Consider the following 21,680-nt stretch of genomic DNA (forward strand, 5'->3'; position numbering starts at 1 on the left):
AGAATGATATTTTTAAACTTAATTTTTTAAAAAAATGTTGAACATTTATCAAATTTAATGATTTTTAGGAATACTACAAATCAAAGCCCTTCAGTAAATGCTATCAACAGAACTTTTGGCCATGTGACCCAGGCCAACCATCCTTTAATTGTAGCAGTTCAACCTCTGTTTAATGCTCTGCTGCTGTCTTTAAGTGTCTCCAAATATACAAATGTAGAACTTTATGCCACTAAAGTGCTCAGTTAAGGGTGTAAAATTACGCTGTACCAGGGAAAGGCTGACACGCATGTGCAAAGAAAGACGGCAGCTTCCAGGACAGGCAGTAAAACAAGGAAAATCCAGTTAGGTCCTGTGTGTATCTCCACATCGTTGCTTCTGTGTTTTAAAGGAAGGAGTCTGCTCTTTTTTCTAGGCCACAAGGCTGGAATCCACTTGGTGGTGTGTGTGAGTTCCAGGGTGCTCTCCGCAGCAGCCGGGCGAGGTGACTCTGAGGTTGGGTAGCCTGTGCTTTCAGAGAGGCAGGGAAGGGCCCTCTAGGTATTCTGTAGTCTCTCAGAAATGAGGAGCTCATCAAAGTAGAGAACAGCGGAAGAAACTGGTCTTCTTAGACCTGCTTTCTGTTATTTTCACTGGCCCACCTGCTCCTGATGAATTGCTGTCATTCATTTTCCTGTTGTTTTGTCACTATATCCCGTGCAAGCCTCTTCTACATTTGTACTAGATTTTGCACTTGTCTCCAAAATTTTAATCCGATAGTCAATTGCTAACTTCTCCCCTCTTTCTTTCGGCACTTGTCTTTTGTCGTTCATATCACATTTGTTTCCCAGGATCATTCATTCAACATCTGAAGAGGCGTGCTCTTCAATGTTTCTTATCCAATTTTTAATATTGTCAAAGGATTTTTTTCATTGGTGATGTCATAGACCAGCATAATTCCCATGGCTCCTCTATAGGATGCTGCTATAATTGTTCGGAATGTTTTCTGGCCCGCCATGTCCCATATCTGAAGTTTAATTTTCTTTCCGTCAAGTTCTACCGTTCTGATTTTAAAATCAATTCCGATGGTGGAGATAAAGGTGGTGTTGAAGGTGTCCTCTGAGAAGCAGAACAGGTGGCAGATCTTGCCAATGCCGGAGTTGCCGCTGATGAGCAGCGGCTTAAACAGATGATACGTCTACGCGATCTTCTCGCTCCGGCCCTCTGACCACCACCTTGCTCTTGGTGGTGGAAAGCGGCGCGGGGGGGGGGGGGCTATTCTTAATTTTTAAAGTTGGTTAATTTTTAAACTTTGCTTAATTTCTAAACCTTGCTGTAAGCTGCATGCATTGAACCATGCACCTTATGAGACTTATGTGTGCTGGATACTGCCTAATGAGGCACCTGAATAATGTAACTTTAAAAACAACAACAGCAAATTGGCAGGCCACCCCAGTCAGAAGAACAGGTGAGTGACCACCCCTTCAGCTGAACTGTTCTACTCCCTAGACATTATTCCTGAAAACACATTCCACTGGCACCCTCCACTTTACTGCCGATCCCATGGCCAGGCCCCTGACCCCAATTCCAGCGAACTCCGGATGCTCAGATGTAGGCCACACCAGTCAGAACAACAGAAACAACCCCCCCCGCCGCCCCCTGCAACAAAGGCCAAGCAAGTTACCAGAAGTCAAGTCTCCAACCTGGTCCAAGACTCCCTAGTGGATCAGAGGTCAAGCAAGATGCCAGAAATGTAGGCCACAAAGATCAGTAGGTCAAGGGATGTGGGGAACAAGGAACAGAACAAAGACAAATCTAGAAATCAGCGCCTGGGCCTATAATCAGCCTAACTCTAGATGCCTAAACACAAGTGCGAACACAATCATAGCAGCCTGGGCAATATGGCATCCCCAGAGCACAGTTATCCTACGACATCAAGACTAAATCTTAATGCATCTGAACCACAAAAAAATAATGACCTAAAAACAAATTTTATGAAGATGCTAGTCCTCAAAGAAGAAATGAAAACAGTCCCATAAAGAAATCAAGAAAAAAAGGCACATAAAAACTGGAAGAAATCAAGAAATCCCTTAAAGAATGCCAGAAAGCCAAGAAAAAAACAAACAGGACAAGGAAACTATTCAAGACCTGAAAATGGAAATAGAAGCAATAAAGAAACACAACCTGAAGGAATTCTGGAAATGGAAAATCTAGGTAAATGAACAGGAGTTACAGATGCAAACATCACCAACAGAATGCAAGAGATGGAAAAAAGAATCTCAAGGGTTGAAGATGTGATGGAAGAATTAGATTCATGGGTCAAAAAAATGGTTACAACTCTTAACACAAAACATCCAGAAAATCTGGAACACTATGAAAGGCCAGACCTTAGAGTAACTGGAGTAGAATAAGGAGAAGAATTCCAGTCAAAGACTCAGAAAATATATTTAACAAAATCATAGAAGGAAAATGTCCTTACCTAAAGAAAAACATGACTATAAAGGTACAAGAAGTATGCTGGGCAGTGGTGGCGCACACCTTTAATCCCAGCACTTTGGAGGCGGATTTCTGAGTTCGAGGCCAGCCTGGTCTACAGAGTGAGTTCCAGGACAGCCAGGGCTATACAGAAAAACCCTGTCTCGAAAAACCAAACAAGCAAAACAAAACAAAAAACAAAAAAACAAAACAAAACAAAAAAAAGGTACAAGAAGTATATGGAACACCACAAAGACTGCATCAGAAAAGAAAGTCCTGGTACCACATTATAATTAAAACACTAATTTTCCTTATGACTATGCAAAAGTACTCAATAAAATTTTCACAAACTGAATCCAAGAACACATCAAAATGATCATTCACCATGATTAAGTAGGTTTCATCCCAGAGATGCAGGAATGGTTCAATATATGGAAATCCATCAACATAATCCACTATATAAACAAACTCAAAGAAAAAAACTCATGATCATTTAATTTGGTGCTGAAAAAGCATTTGACAAAATTCAACACCCTTTCATGTTAAAAGTCTTGGAAAGATGAGGAATTCAAGGCCCATACCTAAACACAATAAAAGCAATATACAGCAAACCAGTAGCCAACATCAGACTGAATGGAGAGAAACTTGAAAAAATACCACTAAAAACAGAGACTAAACAAGACTTCTATCTATCTATCTATCTATCTATCTATCTATCTATCTATCTATCTATCTATCTATCTATCTATCTATCTATTCAATATAGTACTTGAAGTAATAGATAGAGCAATTAGACAACTAAAGGAGGTCAAATACAAATTGGAAAGGAAGAAGTCAAAATATCACTATTTGCAGATATGGTAGTATACTTAAGTGACCCCAAAAACTCTACCAGAGAACTCCTACAGCTGATAAACAACTTCAGCAAAGTGGCCAGATATAGAATTAACTCAAACAAATCAGTAGCTTTTCTGTACTCAAAGGATAAACAGATTGAGAAAGAACTTCTGGAAATGACACCCTTCACAATAGCCATAAACAATATAAATTATCTTGGTGTAACTCTAACCAAACAAGTGAAAGATCTGTATGACAAGAACTTCAAATCTCTGAAGAAAGAAATCCAAGAAGACCTCAGAAGATGGGAAGATCTCCCATGCTCGTGGATTGGCAGGACTAATAGATTTAAAAGGGCCATCTTCCTGAAAGCAATCTACAGATTCAATGCAATCCCCATCAAAATTCCAACTCAATTCTTTGTAGAGTTGGAAAGAGCAATTCTCAAATTCATTTAGAGTAACCAAAAAATCCAGGATAGTGAAAACTATTCTTAACAATAAAACATCTGGGGAAATAACCATCCCTGACCTCAAGCTGCGCTAGAGAACAATAGTGTTTAAAAACTGGATGGTATTGGTACAGTGACAGGCAGGTAGATCAATGGAATAGAATTGAAGACCCAGAAATGAACCCACACACCTATTTTCACTTGTTCTTTGACAAAGAAGCTAAAACCATCTAATGGAAAAGAGATAGCATTTTCAACAAATGGTGCTGGTTTAACTGGCAGTCAACATGTAGAAGAATGTAAATTGATCCATTCTTATCTCCTTGTACAAAGCTCAATTTCAAGTGGATCAAGGACCTCCAAATAAAACTAGATACACTGAATCTAATAGAAGAGAAAGTGGGGGAAAATCTTGAACACCTGGGCATAAGGGAAAGTTTCCTGAGTAGATCACCAACAGCATATCCTCTAAGATGAAGAACTGGCAAATGGGACCTCATAAAATTGCAAAGCTTCTATAAGACAAAGAACATTGTCAATAGGACAAAATGGCAACCAACAGATTAGGAAAAGATCTTTACCAACCCTACATCCAATAGAGGGCTAATATCCAATACATACAAAGAACTCAAGAAGTTTGACTTCAGAGAACCAAATAACCCTATTTAAAAATGGGGAACAGAGCTAAACAGAGAATTCTCAACTGAGGAATACCGAATAGCTGAGAAGCACCGAAAGAAATGCTCAACATCCTTAGTCATCAGGGAAGTAGAAATCAAAGCAACCCTGAGATTCCACCTCACACCAGTCAGAATGGCTAAGATCAAAAACTCAGGTGACAGCAGATGATGGCTAGGATGTGGAGAAAGAGGAACACTTCTCCATTGGTGGTAGGATTGCAAGCTGGTACAACCACTCTGGAAATCAGTTTTGTCGTTCCTCAGAAAATTTGGCATAGTACTACCTGAGGACCCAGCTATACCACTCCTGGGCATATACCCAGAAGATGCTCTAATATGTAATAAGGACACATGCTCCACTATGTTCATAGCACCCGTATTTATAATGGCCAACACCTGGAAACAACCCAGATGTTCCTCAATGGAGAAATGGATACAGAAAATATGATACATTTACTCAATGAAGTACTACTCAGCTATTAAAAACAATGTCTTTATGAAGGTTGCAGGCAAATGGATGGATATAGAAAATATCATCCTGAGTGAGGTAACTTAGTAAAAAAATAAATACGCATTGTATGTACTCACTGATAAGTGGATATTAGGCAAGTGTATGGAACACCCACAATAAAGCTCGCAGACCATATGAAGCTCAAGAGGAAGGAAGACCAAACAGTGGATGCTTTAGTTCTACTTAGAAGGGGGAACAAAATAATCAAGGGAATTAGAGGATGAGGGGATTTTGAAGAAAGAGAAGAGAGGGAGGGGGGAAAAGGTGAAGAATCAGGTATGGGAAGAGATGAAGGAGATATACAGAGGGTCAGGAAATTGAACAGAGTTGTGTAGCAATAGGGGATAGGGAATTGGGAGTAGCAACCAGAAAGTCCCAGATGCCAGGAAACAAGAGCCTTCCAGGAAGCCATGGGGATGACATTAGCTAAAATACCCCACAAAGGGGAGGGAAAACCTGTTGAGACCATATTCAGAGGTTAGGCATGCCCCCCCCCCCAGTTGAGGGATGAGGCCACCCACTCATCTCCAAAATTTTAACCCAGAATTACTCCTGTTTAAAGGAAACACAGGGACAAAGAGTGGAACAGAGACTGAGGGAAAGGCCATCCAGAAACTTCCCAATCTGGGGATCCATCCCACATGCAGACATCAAACCCAGATACTATTGTGGGTACGAAGAAGTGCTTGCTGGGAGGCTCTGCCAGATCCTTACTAATACAGATGTGGAGGCTCACAGCTAACCATTGGACTGAGCACAGGGACGCCAATGGAGGAATTAGGGGAAGAACTCAAGGAGTTGAAGGGGCCTTATCTGGCATCAATGGTAGGGGAGGTTCTCAGTCCTGTGAAGGCTTGATGCCCCAGTGTAGAGGAATGCTAAGGTCACAGTGGATGGGGAGCACCCTCATAGAAGCAGGGTAAGGTTTGCAGAGGGGAAACAGGGAAAGGGGATAACATTTGAAATGTAAATAAATAATAAATGCAATAAAAATACACATCAGGAAAAAAGAAAAGAAAAACTCCAACCTAAGGAGCTTAAATATACCCATGAAAACACAGGAAATAAAGTCTTACAACACTAAAATTTAAGAAAGGGAAACACACACACACACACACACACTACAATACCACCATTACCAACACCAACACCACCACAACCACCATCAACAACAACTACTACTACTACTACAAAATAATGTTAGTAATTAACAATTATTAGCCATTAATGTTTCAATATCAATGGACTCAATTCCCCAATAAAAAAGACACAAGCTACCAGAATGGATAAAAAATGGGATCTATCATTCTGCTGTATGGAAGAAACACACCTCAACATCAAAGATAGACATTACCTCAGGGTAAATGGTTTGAAAAGGAATTTTCAAGGAAATGGACCCAAGAAGCACGTTAGTATAGCTATTTTAATATCTAACAAAATAGATTTCAAACCAAAATTAATCGAAAGAGATGGATAAGGACATTTCAAATTCATGAAAGGAAAACTCCACCAAGATGACATTTCAATTCTTAGCATCTATGTTTCAAATGCAAGGGCACCCACATCTGTAAAAGAAACATTACTAAAACTTAAATCACACATCAAACTTCACTTATTAACAGTGGGAGACTTCAATATCCCACTCTCACCAGTGGACAGGACATCCAGACAAAAACTAAATAGAGAAATAATGGAGCTGACAGACATTATAAATCAAATGAACCTAACAGGTATCTACAGAACATTTCACTCAAACACATAAAAACATACCTTCTTCTCAGCACCTCATGGAACATTCATCAAATTGGCCACACACTTGGTCACAAAGCATGTCTCAACAGATATAAGGAAGTTGAGAATAACCCCCTGAATCCTATCAAGCCTCCACGAATTAAAGCTGAACTTCAACAAAAGAAAGCTTAAATACTCATGAAAAGTGAACAACCATCTTCTGAATGACCACTTGGTCAAGGAAGAAATTAAAAAAAAAAATAGAGACTTCCTAGAATTCAATGAAAGTGAATACACAACATACTCAAACTTACGGGACACAAGGAAAGTGGTGTTACAATGAAAGTTCATAGCTCAAAGCACCTTCATAAAGAATAGAGATATTTCATGCTAAGAACTTAACAGCAGATGTGAAAACTCTAGAACAAAAAGAAGACAGCACACTGAAGAGGAGTAAATGGCAGGAAATAGTCAAACTCAGGGCTGAAATCAATAAAATAGAAATAAAGAGACTATAAAGAATCAATGAAACAACCAGTTGATTCTTTGAGAAAATTAACAAGATAGACAAACTCTCACCTAACCTAACTAAAAGGCAGAGAGAGAATATCCAAATTAACAAAATCAGAAATAAAAGTGGGGGCATAAAAACAGACACCAAAGAAATCCAAATAATCATCAGGTCATGCTTTGAAAACCCGTCCTTCACAAAACTGGAAAATCTAAGTGAAATGGACAATTTTCTTGATAGATACAACTTACCAAAGTTAAATCAATATCAGATATAAACAATTTAAATAGACCTAACACCTAGGGAAACAGAAGTAGTCTTCAAACCAAATACAGATGGTTTTAGTACAGAATTTTACTAGACTTTCAAAGAAGAGCTAATGCTAATACTCCTCCAATTATTTCACAAAATAGAAACAGAAGGAACATTGTCAAATTCATTTTAAGAGGCCACAGTCACACCGCTACACAAGAAGTGAAAGTATCATGATTCACGGGTGATATGATAGTATACATAAGCAACTCCAAAAATTCTACTAGGGAACTTCTACAGCTGATAAAATCCTTCAGCCAAATGACTGGATACAAGATTAACTTAAAAAAAAAAAAAGTCAGTTGCTCTCTTAAATACAAATGGGGAACTGGCCAAGAAAGAAATCAGGGAAACAACATTCTTTACAATAGGTACAAATAATATAAAATATCTTGGGCTAATTCTAACTAAGCAAGTGAAAGTCCTGTATGATAAAAATTTCAAGTCATTGAAGAAAGATTGAAGACAATATCAGAAGATGGAAAGATCTCCCATGCTCATGGATCAGTAGAATTCACAGTAAAAATGGCCATTCTACCAAAAGCAATCTACAGATTCAACGCAATTCCCATCAAAATTCCAACACAATTCTTTACAGTCCTTGAAAGAACAGTACTTAAGTCCATACAGAGAAACAAAAAACTCAGTATAGTTAAAACAATTTATACAATAAAAGAACTCTGGGAGCCATCACCATCCTGATCTCAAGCTATACTACAGAGCTGTAACAATAAACCTGCATGGTAGTGGCATAAAAACAGACATGTTGATCAATGGAATTGAATTGAAGACCCAGACACAAATCCATACACCTATGGACATGTAATTTTTGATTAAAAGAAGTCAGAAATATCAAATGAGTCAAAAATTGCATCTTCAACAGATGGTGCTGGTCTAACTAGATGTTGATATGTAAAAATATGCAAATCGACCCATGCCAATCACCCTGCACAAAACTCAAGTCTAATAGAGCAAACACTTTTACTTAAAACCAGACATACTGAACCCAATAGAAGAGAAAATAGGTAATAGTTTTGAATGCATTGCCACAGAAGACAACTTCCTGAATAGAACATTAACTGCACAGACTGTAAGATCAACAATTAATGAATGGTACCTCGTGAACCTGAAAAGCTTCTGTAGAGCAATGACATCATCAATAGGACAAAATGACAGCCTACAGAATGGGAAAAGATCAACAACTCCATATCTTGATTTAGAAAAATCTTTAGCCCTGTGTGTGACAGAATACAAGGCATGGCACTGTAAATTTTGTAGCTATTTCCTTCACATTTAAACTCATAAAGTTCAGGTGTGGGACCGTGAAAGGCAGCCTGTTTTCTGGTCGAGCTAGGTTTAAACCCTGGAGACTCAACAGATTAATCTGTAAGGGATGGAAGGAAGTTTGCCACATGCTACCAGACATAGGCTCCTGGCTCAAGGCCCCTTAAGTTAGGTAGGCTGTCCGGACTCCACCCCCACAGTTACCTGGCAACAGCCAGGTATGGTCCTCCCAACAGTTACCTGGTAGCAGCCAAGATAGCCCAGCCCACTATAAAAGGAGCTGCTTGCCCCCTCCTCACTCTCTTACCTCTTATTCTCTTGCTCTTACTCTTGCTCACTCGCTCTCCTCTCTCTCTGCCCTCCCTCTCTCCACGTAGCCATGCCCGTCCTCTGCTTCTCTACTCTCTCCCTCTTTCTGCCCTTCTACAGTTGAAATACCCCCGAAGAGGGGAGACCCTCATTCAAGTCTCAGGATGACACGACCCTCCAAGACCTCAGGAGAGACAGTCCTTGCTACAATCGCAAGAGGTTTATTGACAGGAACCAGCACGCTGGGGTTGACTCGTATCCCACCTAGGGGTAGAGGAGTTCGACCCCTAGTAGCTGAAAAACGGGGTATTTAATAGAAAAAACACAACCCAAGGGGGTAGGGAGGGCATTATTGGAAAATGCCAAAAATATCAGTGAAAAATCACAAGGGGGGTACTAAAAATCACTAGGGGGAAACTCCCTGCTTCTCAAGATTGTTCTCAAGATTTTAATCTAACTTTTGTGGTCGGCCAGTTCCTGGAACAGGGTCACTGAACCATCTAATCTACATTCTTGGTGCTAGGGGGTCTGAATTTTTCCTGGTCTTTCACAATAAACACCTTAAAGCCATGAACTGTCTTTGCTCATCTGAACCCGTGCTGGAGCAATGGAGCAGGTTTCCCTCTAAAGAGCCACATGTCTAACCTCCTTCTGGGAAGCGTTTCCTTCTTACACCCCAGCCACGGTTTCCACCAACCCAAGCTGCCAACTGAGCAAGCCAAGGACTCTCATCCCCTCGGTAAACTTCCAGAGCTCTCTCCTCCATACCCTTTCCCCTTTGGTCCCTGGTCCAGAGTCTGTCCAACTCACCTGTTCTTAGCTCTTCCACGACATACAGCAGCGTCTGGGATGTCCAAGAGTGAGAACCTGACGTCCCTGGCCTCTGTGCGGCCCAGGGACCCCAGAACTGCTCTTCCACGGCCCCCAGTGGTGTGTGAGTCAGAGCTCAACTCTGGTAGGTCCTTAAGGACCCCAGACTGCGCCTTTCCCCTTGCCAGAGCGGAACAGGATCCCGCAGCTTCTCACAGTCCAACGCCTGCCCTGCAGTGGCCTGGGGTCTGTGCAGTCAAACTCCCCGCATCTGCCTCGCCCAGCAGCCCTAGCCCCAAAAGGATGCAGGACCCCACTTTTGGTCTCACATTCAGGATACTGAGAAATGTTATGTCCAGCTCACAAGATCCCCAAGAAACCACCAGGGACCCCAAATCTGATGCAAATACATGAGAGTCTTTATTCCAGCTCGAGCTTGGGCTACAAACCTTCCTGATGGAACAGGAAGGAGAGTGACCCCAAGCTCTAGGTGAAGGGGGTTTAAAAAGAAAAAAAAGTGGGGGTTTCTAAGCCTTGGCATTACATGAGAAGGTAAAAGAATGTTGGTCTCTTTCCCAGAGCCCAAGGGTGGGGGCCATATCACTTCAAGGACAGCAGACAGTAGTTTTTTTCAAGGACAGCAGCTTAAAAGAGAGTTTATTCTGCTATCTCTGTCCCTTCAATGTACAAGGTGCAAGAAGTTCATGAAATTTAGGATCAGGGAGCTCAGAGTGTTAAAAGATTCACAACCATCTGTGCAGGGCTGCAAAGGGTATGAGGGGGATCTAGGACCAACAAGCATGCACATAAGTTGTGTAAGAAGCTTCAGGAAGTCAGCTTTCATGAATGGGCTCTTTGGTGACAGAGCTGCCTTTGAAGTCACCATGCTCCTCTTAGTAACCCAGATAGTTTCTTTATCTGTCATGGGTGCTCTATCTGGGAAAGAGATTTTTTTTTTTTTTTTTTTATGTCTTTACAATAGGGATTCTCACCCAAAAGCTATGGGACATTCCCAGAACCATAGCCTATTTCTCTAAACAACTAGACACTGTAGCTCGTGGATGTCCCAGATTAGCAGAAGCAGCTACAACAAAGCTAATAATCGAAGACTTATTAGCCTCCTACAAAATTCACTCCAGAGTACTCATGCACATTTCTGGTTCTGTGCCATTGTTTCGTTACTGTGACTCACTAGTGGAGTTTGAAATCAGGTACGATGACACCTGCAGCACTGTGCATTTTGCTTAGGATTGGTTTGGCTAACTGGAGTGTTTATGTTTCATATAAATTTTAAGATTGAAAAAAAATTTAAGATTGACTTTCTATTTAAATAAAGAATGGCATGGGAATTTTTATGAAGATTGCATTTAATCTACAGATTTTTAAAAATAAAATATCTTAGAAAAATTAAGCGGTATGTTTTCACTTAACTTTTAAACTTTATTTAAAATTTTAAGTTTGTGCAATCTTTAAACCTCGTCAATTTCATGCTCTGAGCAATGTAATTTTTAAGAAGCCACCGAATCACATACATAGCCACTGTGAAGCCTTCCACGGGGGTCCATGTCTGGGTGGCTTAAGTTTGTGGCACCCATTCTCTTTTACCTCTTCTTATTAAACTCTCTCACTTTGCTTCAGTCTGATTTACCCTAAAATTCTTTTCTGTCCATAGTCAATGTTCTGGCTTTTCCTATGTGGAGTTCCCTAAGAAAGGAATTTCTCAAAGGACTGATGTCAGTGTTGGGTTTGAGTCTCTGGGAAGACCTCCTTTGTTGCCACTGAAGAACCCCTGTGGCTGTGATACTTCAGTTCCTATGGCTAGTGAGAGGGAATGGCTGTTTTCTCCTGCATGTTTACCTTCACACAGTAGTAGTTAGAGTTTCTGTTGAAGTGATACAGCATCACAAACAAAAGCAGGTTAGGAATGAAAGTGTTTGCTTCATTCTGCACACCTGCAATGCAGTCTATCTATCTCTGAAGGTAGTCCAGGCAGGAACGCAGGGCAAGAACCTGGAGGCAGGATGTGATGTAGAGGCCGTGGAGAAGTGCTGCTTAATAGCACCCACAATGGCCTGGGCCTTCCCATAACAATTATTAATTAAGAAAATGCACTATAGGCTTGCCTACAGACCAGTATAGAGTGCTACTCTTTCAGGCTCAGATTCTCTTTCCAACTGACTCCAGCTTATGTCAAACTGACATAAAAACCACCCAGAATGTGGTATTTCTGTGTTTAAGGTTGGTTGTGAGACCTGTCATTGTCTACACCTTGTATCAGTTTAATGATACATGATGGTATATGTCTTATTTTATGTTTACTCTATGTACATTTTCATTAGTGAGTTGCATTTTCAGGTTTTTCCCACATTTTAATTGAGCTGTTTGTTTCCCTGTTGTTCAGTATTAAGAGTTCTTTGTATATTTTATGTTGATAGTTTGTTGTAGTATAGCTTTTGGGGGAAGAGAGGTGAGTCTGGCATGAACATAAGGCGAACAGATAACTGGCCACACTGTCATGACAGTGAAATAAGTAGAATAGACTGATAGCTTAGGCTAGGGGTAATGGTATGGGACAATTAGCACTCCCTAGTTGAAATAGAAAGGGGAATAATCATGGGGATCTGACCTCAGATTCTACCCCAATTCTTACCAGCCTACCAGCCACACAAGGTCTTGGTAGATGGAGGAATATATAGAGGGCAGAAGATTAACTGAAGCTGGAACTCCATGAAGCAGTGTCTGTGAAGGTGTCAGTCCTGATGCAATGTCACCTGGGATGGCATGTGGCATGCTCTCAGCTATTGGTGCATCTATAACGAGTCCAGCAAACTCATCAGTTCACTGCCTTGGAAGTTACCATTGCTTTGGTCTCTCTTTGGTGCCCTACCTGGGGTAGACAGATGCTTGCACATGTCTCCACAGGGAAGGTTATACAGCATAGTCCTTTGCTAGAGTTCCTCTTTATGCCTGTAAAATGCTATAAACATTCATCAGTGAACTATTTCTGTATTTCAAAATTTTAGTAAGTATTATTTTTATTTTTATTCAGTTCAAAAAATTTAAAAAGATCTCGCAGATTTCTCCTTTGATCATGCATTATTTAGAAATATGTCATTTAACCTCCCAGGATTGTGGACTTTCTAGATACTTTTCAGTTGTCAATTCTATTGTAGTCTGAAAGTAGATGGTATATGACTTCTTGCCTTGTATGTATGTGTACATATGGGGTGTGTGTGTGTGTGTGTGTGTGTGTGTGTGTGTCGGGATCAGAGGTTGATATTTAATGTCTTCCCTCATTCACCATTTTGTCTTTTTAAAACAGGGTCTTTCACTGAACCTAGTGCTCCCTGACTGTCTACAGCAGCTGGCCAGTAAGCTCAGGGATTTCACCTGTTCCTGGCCATTTAGCTCTAGGTTAGCCAACCCTAGCTTTTTATATAAGTGCATGGGCTCTGAATTTTATGTAAGTGCATGGGCTCATGATAATAAGAATTCGCACAGTCCTGATTGCTTATCGTTTAAATGGATGAGGTAGGCTTTATATCCTGCAGTGCAGTCAACCTATAATGGTAAATATTCCAAACAATCTGGAGAAGAATGTGTCCTTCCATTATGGGACAAAGTGCTTTATAAATGAGAATTATACAGCTGTGTTCATGGTACAGGTAAGGTCAACTCTATTCTGATTTTCAGCTTGTTGGATTTGTCCATTTCTGGTAGACAGGTACTGAAGACTAGAACTACAATAGCAGGTTTAATCTGTTTCTGCTCAAAAGTTCTATTCTTTTTTTTTTTGCTTCAGTTATTAGGATGCTCAATTATTAGGCACATACACATGTGCATAATAAATGTTGTATGTCTTCTTGAGTACTCATCCTTTTATTGTATGTAATGATATGTTCCGTCGCTCTGAAGACTGCCTTATATGAAATAAATATAGAAACTCCACTATTTGGTGTTGGCATGGTATATTTTTTTCTCCATCTACTCATTTCTAATCTGTATGTGTAATTATGAGACGGATCAGTGGACTCCTCTTCTGAAAGTATTTGGATGGGATTAAGCAATGTTAGGTAAGATCTCTTAAAGGATATTATTTCCAGGTTAAATTCCTATTGCAAACACTCCTCCATATTCTTTTCCTTTTATGTGATTGAAGCCGTTCGAGGCAACACAAAAACTTGATTGACAATCATCAGATCCTGTCCATGTGTTGGCTCCACCAGGCAGCTGTGCAGAAGCAAAACAGGAAGACACCCCAGGTCACACAGAGGTGGTGTTCCTTAGAGCTGCAGAATATTATTGCTAATAGCTCCTGCATGTCCCTCTGGGCTGAGAAAACCACTTCAGTCCAGTCCTTTTATCTCTGTGGAGGCTATAATGAGTTGTCAATAAAGCAGCTACTCCTCTAGCAGTCATCCTGAGGGTTCCAGCTGCTTTAGCCATCACACAGCTGTTCAGGAAGAATCCGATCTGGTTGCTGCTGCCCAGGAAAGCCATCAAACCAGCCACAGACTCCTGAGGAGATTTTTTTTTTTCCAGTTGTGGGAACCACTGATGCCATTGTGGTCACTCTTCCAACTGTGGATTTTCTCGGGAGGGCTTTGATTCTGTTGCAGCTGTTCTAAATACTCTGAATCATTCAAGGAGGCTTTGCCCATGTCAGCTTCAGTTGCTACTTAGATGGCCCAGCTGACAGCTGCTCTAGATATGCAGCCAGCATCTGCCCAGACTTAGCCTCAGCAGTCCTCAATCTGGTCAGGGAAAAACACCATCCCGGCACATCATAGATGGTGTACATGGATGGCTTACAATATAAGCAGTATTCATCTTGCCGTAGGTGGAGAAGGCCGGGAGACATTCCTCTTACACTTTGCCAGTCTCCTGCCTGCTGCAACCAAAGCCCCAGAAAGCCTCTGTGGGTTTTTTTTTGGTTTGGGGGGGGTTGTTTGTTTGTTTGTTTGTTTATAATAGATAGAGTAAGCTGGGCTGGTGACACAAATGGCAGACAAGACTCCCTGGGCTGGAAACTGCAGACATACCTGACAGTACCAGCTAGAAAATGGGTGATGAGTTTCAGAGAGAGGGTAGGAGCACAGTCTGTGGGGACTTGAGACTGTGAAGGACAGTCCAAGTAGAGAAGGTAGAAGGGAGGGAGCAGAGGCTGCAAACCACAATGTCTGAAAAGAGCTAATCTGTGGAAAGTGAGGCACTACTAAGCGTTGAGAGTTTGGAAGAACTGCCAAACACTGATGGCCAGAAGAATTCCAGCCGGCCACTGAGCTCTGGCTGCTGGGCATCTGAAACAGTCACAGCTGAGGGTTTCAACAGCCTGAGCTCAGAGCTATCGCACTGAGATAGGGGGTTCTGATGCTCCAAGGTTGGAGCTGTAACACTAAGAACTCAGAGTTCCCACGCTCTGAGCAGGAGCCAAAAATGGCAGCTTTATCTTCCAAGCCCAGACTTTAACACTGATTGGGTCCCAACACCCTTCAGCACAGGGCTGTTGACACCAAGACAATGTTTTCAATTTCCATTTCAATAGAGCAAAAGAACCCTGGGCCAATGGTGACACTCATATAGAGAGTGCTTTACTTCTTGACCAACCCGGACAATCCTTGGCCTCTTTTGAAGATGTTCAGAGCACTGGCATTTGAAATGATGCAGCTCAATGTACTGATGGATGTAGTTGGCTATGTCAACTATGATGACATAATTAATATCTGCCATGTCTGTATCTAGTTTCCTCCTGGTGCCCTTGCTCTTTGCTTTCAGATGTCTCTCATTTTCCACCTCTTGGGATATGAATGAAAGATTTGTATCTAACTCTTAAGATATTTTTCTTCTCAGCATATGAACTACTAGAACATTTTTAATGATTACTCTTAAATATGAATATATGTTTACAATGCACTCATTTAAATTAATTGGCTATCCCCATTCATAGTAGTATGAGTATCATTTAATAACAAGGTACTTGTAATCTCTCTGTTCTGTCCCTGTACTGTGTTCATTTTATATCTATGGTGAACATGTAGTGACATGCTGCTACTATTTTTGACTAATAGTTACCTTATAGATTAATTAAGAATAAAGATCCTTCTCTAAATCTCTTTCTTTACAAAGATCAGAGTTTTACACTGATATTTTACTTGGCTTCAGAGAATTGCCATTAATATTTCTTGAGAGGCAAATCTAATAACAGCTTTCTGTAATTTTGTATATCTGAACCCTTCACATTTCTCCTTCATTTCTGAAAGATGGTGTTACATCCTATAGAATTTGATGCCATCAGACTTTCTCACCCAATGTTTTAAACATCATTTCCACTCCTCTTTTTGCTTTAATGGTTTCTAAGGGGGAAAATGGGCTTAATTATCTTCCTTTTAAAATTTTATGTGTGTGGGAGTTTCACCTGCATGTATGTCTGTGAACCATTTGTGTGCCTAGTACTCACAAGGCTCGAAGAGGGTGTCAGATCCCTTGAGACTAGAGTTAGAGACAGTTATCAGTCTCCCTATGGATGCTGGGAATAAAACCTAGGTTTCCTGGGAGAGCAACCAGTGCTCTTAGCTACTGAGCTCTCTCTCCAGCCCAGTGGATCTCATTTTTGGCTTTATTCCCGTACAGATCAGGGGGTGAAGGAATGCGAAGACCCTCCATGTGCATCGCAGTTGCCTATGCCCAAGGGAGAGCTAGCCAGAATCATTTGCTTTCTTTTGGCTTCTTTCAAGATTTCATCATCATTGCTCTTTCCTCTGAATTTTGCCCAGAACAGGTCCAGGTATAGTTTTATGGAAGCATTCACCCTATAGGATGCTCTCTGCGCTTTCTACATCTGTGATTTGGTGTCTAGCATTACATTTAATTCTCAATAACCGTTGTTTTACATATTTCTTCTGTTCCCATTGTTCATATATCACAGCTTTTTTTTTTTTCTCGGTGACTTGAAATTCTGTGTTTGCCCCTCTCTTTTGTACTTTTAGAAGCTTGTATTGGGAACCATGCCAGAACACTATGTCCAATATTAAGATGATTAACTTCTAGAATACTTATATATATGATAGCATAGCCAATTACTGGGTGGTTGCCACCAGCTCCTCCCAAAATTATATTCAAGGCCACTGGAGCCTTAGTCAAAATGGTGACCACCCAGCTCCTGCTTTTGTGTATTGCCACAGAGCCAGCTCATCTTTTCAATTTTGTCAGCTTTTAGAAGAACGTGGAACTGCTTCTTTCCATAGCAAATGGTTGGCTTGGCAGATGTTCTTGAAGTACTGGTCAGAGATAATGATTTCCCCTTTTTCTTGGGAGCAATTTTCATGTCAGAAAACATTCTGACAAGTCTCCCATCTCTAGCACTGACTGATTATCCTCTCTCACCATCATCTGCAACGACCCACTTAATTGTAAACTCAGAATGGAAACCGAAAACCCCCAAAAAATCGAGGCATGGAAGAAAGACATTAGTGGAATAATTTGGTTATTTTTCCCAGCAGAGGACAAAATGAGCACTTCCGGAATAGATAGAAAACACAGGAGAATAACATAAAGAAACCATTAACACTTGTGAGCGGGTTTGGTGAGAACACCCGCTCCTTTCAGCTCAGCATGAGTACATTACACTGTTATGTTTTACTCTATACTTAGCCTTGAAGAAAACCTCAGAATACAACGGTTAAAGGAAGCTTTTGAAAGTGAAAAATAGCCACGTTGAAAGTTCAGAACACTGCTGGGGTTGAGTGCCCTCCACCATCTTTAAGCTGGGATGCCTGGAGAGTCATTCTGAAATTCCACCCTTGCTCTCCAGACACCAGAAATGTCGCCCTGCGTTGCTTACGTACCAAATACGTTTTCATTTGGTGTAACCCATCCAGGCCTCAAACTTTTGGTGGCCTTGTTGCCACCAAATTTTTTGTCTTGAGAGCCAGGATTATAACTGTGAACTTCTGTTTCCTACCAGCTTTATTTAATTTATATTATTACTATTTCATTTTGTTAAACTGAGAGGTTAACCCGAGGCTTGGATAGAAAGCTACCTGATAGGGTGGTTGCAGCTGAGAATTTTGTAAAAACACTAAGGCTCATCTGGAACTAAAAGAGAACCGGGGACAGTAACATTTATTGCACTCTCTGTACATCCAAGAGTGAGTCTTTTACTCATTTGTTGAGCTCAAACTGTGTGCTCCCTAAGTACATTGCCAGCATTAATTAATTTATCCTTATAATGACTATATGAGGTACTGTAATAAAACAGACTTTAAAATTAAAGAGAAAACAACGAACTCGTAAAGAAAAAAAGTAATAACCATGCAGTAGCAGGGGGGAAATTGCCTTCCCTTCATGAGCACCACAAGTGAGATAAACAAAGCCCTGCTAGCCAGTCCCTCTGTGCTCTTTACCGAGTGTTTAAAACTCTCAGAAGACGTGTTTCTACTCCTTCCCCTTCCGTTGTGTGGAACTATTTCTTCCTATAAAAAGATGGGGCCCAGACTGATTTTCAAGGAAAAAGTAGATCAATTCGCTGCCTTACAGAATCAAAGACTGTGTCCAGACAACTCACATAGATGTGCATGTCTTCTGCTCAGTTGGTGAGCTAAGGCTGTGCGCTGCCCTGAGTGGCTGCACATTTGTGAAATGGTGTTTTTCCAGACAATGCCTCTCACAAACACACTTCATTTCACTCTTTATCAATCTGTTTACTTGTGTGTGTGTGTGTGTGAGAGAGAGAGAGAGAGAGAGAGAGAGAGAGAGAGAGAGAGAGACTGTGCATGTTTGTGTGTCTGTGTGTCTACATATGGATGCATGTGTGGAGACCAGATAACAGGTTGGTTCTCTTTATACCACGTGGATCCTGGGGGTTGTGCTCTGTGAGTGTACAGGCAATTCCACTGACCTGCTCTTAGGAACCTGCCACTGCCACCAGGTGCCAAGGGTGTGGCAAGGATAAAAGGACCTGCTCGCCACCCCAGCTCTCTCCCTGTTCTCTGCGTTCTGCTCTCTGTTCTCTGTGTTTGTCCCTCTCCCTTTCTGCTTCCTTTCTCTGCCCTCATCTCTCCCTCTCTCTCTTTGCTTCCTGTCTGTCTCTCTGCCTGTCTACATGACCCCTTGTCTACTCTATCCATTCCCCAGGTCCTCACTCCATACTTTGCAAAGGACCTCAGATCCATTGCATGACATAATTTCTTGGGGGTTCATTTTGGCTTGGGGCCACCAATGATACCCCTATACCAAATTATACTTCACAACATGCTGAAGTTATCAGGTTTTGTGGCATAGGACTTTATCCACTGAGCCATCTGTCTGACCCATTGGACTATATTTTGAGGATATACAATAAATCTGTACCTTAAAAGACCTGTGAAGGGCATCTTATTCCAGTAACATCCATCTGGTATAAATGGGGGCGCTCTACAAGTGTGAACTGGTACTGTAGAAATATATAGATACATTAAGAAAGCTGGGTTTGAGAACTCATTGGACCCATCAGACCAAGAAAAGGCAGTGGTTCTCTCATCCTGACACCATAAATAGGTGGACACCTAACAGTGCAATGAAAATGGCCCCCAATGACATGTCATCTATGTAAAGCAACTGGCAAAGAACTCCCAAGTATCTCTTGGGTCTTCAGTTGAGCTTGGTTGCTGCCTTTAACTACTGTCTACCTGTCCTATCCATCTGCGTAGACCTCCATCCATCCATCCACTCATGCCTCTGTCTGAACCTGGTCCTACCTCTTTGCTGTGGCAGTTGAACTCAGCCACAATTCTGATTACAATAGTCTAACTGATAGTTACAGTACCTCTGGAGCCAGTTCAGTAGCTCACCCCTACCTAGTCTTTGCATTTCTATCAGCCACCAAGTTTTGTTCTCTGTCCTCTTTGAAACCCCTTATGTCTTGAACCCTTTGTAACACGTGCACGTACGCATATTGTGTGATGTGCAATGTGAAGTCTGAGAGTTAGTATTAATAATTATTATTACTAAGATTGAAACAAACAAACAAACAAACAAAAAAACATTTTTGCCTCAGCCATGGTTATCAGGGAAAATGGGACTATCTGGTAGATTGTTGCCAATGAAACCACTGTATCCTGTAAACTTATTGCTATTCAATAGCAATTTTGACATTGTGGAAAAAAACAAATAGATAAATCTGTATTTCCAACAGAGAATGCTTATGACATCATCAACCCACCAAAAAAACAAAACAAACAAACAAAAAAAACCTATATGAGGTACAACTTAGAGAAAGTATTTGAGGGACCAGACTTGTTAAACATGAGGGACTGTTTTATTAAAAGGAAGACAATGACTAACAAACGCCTGGTCACGCAGAAGGCTGGAGTGTACGTTGTCTGACAACCTGGTGATATTTCTGCTATTCTACGGAGCCAACCTTCTTGAATCCACCCACTGTCCCCAATCCTAGGCATTGTTTAGGCCCTAATACAGAGCTTTGTCTCTCCGTGAATAGATCCCATTCTTTTGTAAGAGGTCCACGTGCTTTGCACTTTCCATCAGTAGAATTTATCCTTATTACAAATCTTTCCCCCTTAGGCTCTTTCCCTGAGCACTGTTTATCTGTCAATAGAATTCATTCTTATTTAAAAGATAGTGGTCTTACCACAGCCAGGGTCTGTGTTGATCTCCATGTCCATGGGGTTCTCGAAGGTCATGTAGATGTTCATGGTCTGTGCTGCCACCTGAATCCATGTTGATGTCCATGGGCCATGGGACCACTGGAGGCCATACTGATCTGAGTGACCTGCACTGCTACTAGAGGCCATGGTGATGTCCAGGCCCATGCTACTTCCTATGGCCATATCGGGTCCATAGTCCTACTGCAGCTGGGATCTGTGTTGATGCTATGGTTCATGTTATCACCAAATGCCAAGAGGAGGTCCATAGTCTGTGGTGCAGCCTGATGTCTGAGGGCTGTGTTGTTGCCAGGAGGCATATTGATGTGAGGCACCTGTGCGGCCTCTGAGGTCTGTGGCCCTACTGTAGCCAGGAGCTATGTTTGTGGTCTGTGCTGTTGCCAGAATCCATGAGGATGCCCATGCTCCATGCTCCCACGGACACTAAAAAGCAAGACAGCTACATTGACTGTGATATTGATGACTGTAGATGCACAGTTGAGAAAGAAAAACATGGAAGGAGTCTGTGATGACCCCCTCTCCCCCAAATCCGGCCCCTCCCCAAGTAACAGCTAAAACAGAAAACCATCAAAGAGAACTCTTAAAATGTATGATAAGACTGCTGAGTGTAGTTCTCCACAATTGATGGTTTCTGGGTGTGGGAGGGAAAGGACTCAGTTCTATTCAAGGGGCAGGCTGTTGAGACTTCGGCCACACTCCAGTGAGTATATAGATAACACAAATTAAACTTATATTTTTCCCTTCTTTCTTCCTTCCTTCCTTTTTTTCTTTTCTTTTCTTCTTCTTTTTTTTTAATATTGGCTGGGGAGGACACAAAGACAGGGCAGACATAGAAGGGCATGGAAGCAAGTATGAACAGGGTGAATAATGTGAAATTCCCAAAGAATCAATAAAAATAGTATGATAAAAAAAAAAGAAAGAAAAGAGGTCACAGGTACTTTGCTAGGAAATTTCTATGTAGCTATGCCTAACCCTTTGTTGAAAAAATTGTCACGTGGAATCATTTTTCAAAGGTTGTACTGTGCTTACTAAATATGTAGGAAGAATAAACCCTGAGGTCAGACTCTGGAGGTTTTGATCCAGCGCCTGCTGAAGTTCTGACCTGAGTTTCATCTCTCACCTTGCAGGGATT

At 41.3% G+C, this 21,680-nt stretch overlaps 1 pseudogene; it reads right to left on the reverse strand.

The window, feature by feature from the left end:
* Positions 1 to 570: 570 nt before the first annotated feature.
* LOC110320778 lies at positions 571 to 20,713 on the reverse strand (annotated as a pseudogene).
* Between the last annotated feature and the right edge of the window lie 967 nt (positions 20,714 to 21,680).

This window comes from Mus pahari, chromosome 4 (assembly GCF_900095145.1).
Source record: "Mus pahari chromosome 4, PAHARI_EIJ_v1.1, whole genome shotgun sequence".
NCBI lineage: Eukaryota > Metazoa > Chordata > Mammalia > Rodentia > Muridae > Mus > Mus pahari.